Source organism: Pinus tabuliformis, chromosome 4_2 (assembly GCF_031772625.1).
Source record: "Pinus tabuliformis cultivar Carrire ecotype Pingquan chromosome 4_2, CPIR1, whole genome shotgun sequence".
Lineage (NCBI taxonomy): Eukaryota > Viridiplantae > Streptophyta > Pinopsida > Pinales > Pinaceae > Pinus > Pinus tabuliformis.
The window spans coordinates 1,078,230,064-1,078,233,532 of record NC_142304.1 but is presented as its reverse complement, the minus strand read 5'-3'; positions in this window follow the sequence as shown (position 1 = coordinate 1,078,233,532).

The following is a 3,469-nucleotide window of genomic DNA, read 5'->3' as shown; positions in this document are numbered from 1 at the left end:
CAATTAAAGAACTACATTTCACCAGCTCATAAGTTCTGCCCTCCCTCTGCAATTCATCCTCAATATTCACAATCCTTGTGAATTCACCAGAGCAGAATAGAGGCAAGCCTGCTCAATCCACCTACTCCTCTTTGAAGAACATTTCTGGCATCACCTGCATTCAATTTGCCACTTGACTTCTAAAAAGACTTGCAAGCTATTGCATTCACATTGTTACATTCTGAAACTGCATTCTAAAGACAGCTCCCAAAAGGCTATACAATGGCTGCACCTGCACCCACAGCTCTCAGTGTTGCCCCCATGAATCCACCCAACAAAGAGCTTGAGGCCCTGCCTCTTGCTGACAGAGATTACCTCATTCAAGACCTAGTGGATGACATGAACCATTTAAAGACTTTCCGGGAATTGAGGGACAACTATTTGAACAACAATGACACATATGGGATATGGGAATCCAATCTGCCTCATTATTTTCTCCCATCTGTCAATATTTTTCTAGAAATCATCCGTCTATGTGCTGAGAATTATGATGTAAATCATAGAGCTGTCAAGTCTCCATCTGGGAGCATACTCTTCCACATCAATGCTGAATCCATCAACCAGATGCTCAACTTCAAACAAACTCAGCTGCTGTATCCCTTCTCCATGAACTATCTGCTGGATACAGGTGCCAAACTTTCCACTGTTGACATTCAGAAGATCACCAAGATATTTATGAGAGCTGACTGCCAGCCCACAGGGCCTCCTCCTTTCCTGCATGTCCATTTTACTGATGTAGGCAAACTTCTGGTTGACATGATTTCCTATGTGTTGGGCTATAAAACCAGTGAACACGTTGATGAGACAGTGCTGGTGTTATTAGCTGCTTACAGCCCAGGCCAACCTCCTGCCTACAAGTATAACTTTGCTAAATTCATAGCCAACAAAATACATGACCAACTTTTCAAAGTGGACAGGGAGGGCATATTCAAATATTCATCATACATCTACCACTTGTTCATGTATTATCAAACTGAGGCCTTTCAATGCCCTATCAAGAAGCTGGATTCCAAGGGAGAAAGAAGATCTGTCATCTTCTAGTCATCAGTGTTCCACCAAGTCCAAGATTCATCGTATTCATATTGTGAATTCATTGACCAATTTGTCTACCCGGTCTCTTGTCTACTGATGAGGACCCCTCCTCCTAGACTGTCATTTGAAATCCAGAAAACTCTGCAGCTGTCCAAAAATTATAAAATAGGTGATTGGTACCTATACCAAGATCATACAGTCATCAGAATTTATGGCTGTGAGCTCTGTCCATATAGGCTCCCAAAATATGTACCAATGAGACTGTTTGCCCTGGAGTACTATAGGCAGCTTATTCACTCTGACCTCACCCACTTTCATAGTGCCAAGAAGAAAGCCCACCTCAAATTCAAGCACCACCTGGGCCCCTTCATCATGAACAAAAAAGAGGGATGGCAAGAGGCTGAGCAAATCCTCAAAGATCAATACAAGCTATCAAAAAGTTTCCGCTGGGTCCCTTATGATCCCGAAGGCTTCATCTGTGCTAGAAGGGTCAAGTACAGGCTGCTAGGCTATGAGCATTGTAAATTTCCACATATTGAGTAGTATGCCAATCAGCAAGAATGGCTGCAAGATACATTAGTTGAAAAACTAACTGAAGAAGAAATAATGCAAAAAAATGTCAAGGATTTGGAAAAAACTCTTGACTTAGATTTTGTGCAGCAGGTAATCTTCAAGCAACCGCATCCAGTTGGGGAAGGGACCTCAACTTCTACAATAGCACCAGCCACTCAGGCACCATCTACAGCAGCATCAGGTACAGATAAGGGAAAAGGAATAATGGGTGCTGAAGAAGAGATGGTGAAAGATAAGCCTGCCTCCTCAATTGGGCAGCAACAAGAGCAAACCCCTCCACCACAAACAGAACCACCAGCAGCGCCTATATTGCAGACCCCTGCACATGAGGAGAGGGGCAAGAAAAGGGACGGAGAAGAGTCCACTCCTGTTAGTGGATCCTCCCAGCAACCTGAGGCCAAGAGGCAAAAGGTTGACTCCCCAGTCGTAGAAGGAATAAGTGAAGAAGTCCTGGAGAGTCCAAGGAAAGAAGGGGGAGACAGTCAGCAAATGGCCACAAGCTCTTTCCAACATGAGCAGGGATTACAGCTTGGCATGGAGGTGTCCTCCTCCACTCAACAGAGCAAGAAGCCTTCAAGCAGCAAGGCTTCCTTCAAAGAAATAAAAGCACAAAATGAGCTGTTGAGAATAGAAGTCTATAAGCAATTCCTCAAAGCAACACCAGCTAAGCAAGAAAGGTTGATGTCTGTGTATGACATACAAGAGGAGAAGATGATCCTCAGTCACTTCAAACCCAAGGTGCCACAGCCTCAATCAGCTGCAGATTTTGTAAGAACAAAGGTGGAGGTAATGGCGAAGGACATTCACCCCATGGACCAGATAGAGCTGCACAAACAAACGGGGAAAATGGTCTATGCCACCTTGGTAGACAGGGCCACAATGGCCCATGAATTGAAAGAATCGCTAAAGAACACCAACATTCAGCTGGATTTTGAGAGAATGTCCTCCACGGCTAAGGACAACGGGATCAAGACACTGGAGGACATCATCATAGACCTAGGACATGATCCTAAGGACCCAAAGGGCGTGAGGGCCCTCATGAAAAAGAAGGAAGATGATATTATTGCATTAAAGAAAAGGCTGAAACTGCTTCCCACTGAGCACCCCCAAACAGCAGAGATGCAAAAGGAAAAAGAGTCTGAAGATCAGCTTGATCTAATAATGTAGCTGAATCAAAAGGTTATTGATCTGGAGAAGGAACTGGAAGGGGAACTGCAAGAAAAACAGGGGGAATCAACCTCCCAACGTCCTCCAACTACCTCAACCACTGCCACCACTACAGAGGCAGCAGTAGCCCTTGCAGCTACTACAGCATCAACAGAAGCAGCAGCAACAACAACAGCTCCTGAGACCAGCTTAAATATGGATGAATTGACAAAGGTTGTCAAAGAGCTGGAGCTCCAAGCTACAGAGATCAAACAGGCCAAGGAAAAATTGGCAGAACTAGAGGCCAAATATGACAAATCAAAGATGACTGTAGCTGAGCAGTCTAGAGAAATTAAGGCCCTCAGAGACAAAATAAAAGCCTTAGAAAAGGATCTCAAACTTGAAAATTCTCTGGCAAAAATAAAGAGAATTTTGTGGGCTCGGATTCACCAATCCCTTACTAGACAATGGAAGTCAATCAAGATTGTGCATGAACAAATGGAATTAATTGGCAAAGCACAGATTGAGATCCAGAAAGCCAGAACAGTACTAGGGAACAGGCCTGAGCAGGCCAATAGAATGATACATTTTCTGAACAATCAGACCCAGGAGGAGCTAGCAGCCCTCAACATCGTCAACAGAACAGATGCTGTCCTTACAGCTAAAAAGGTGCTGACTC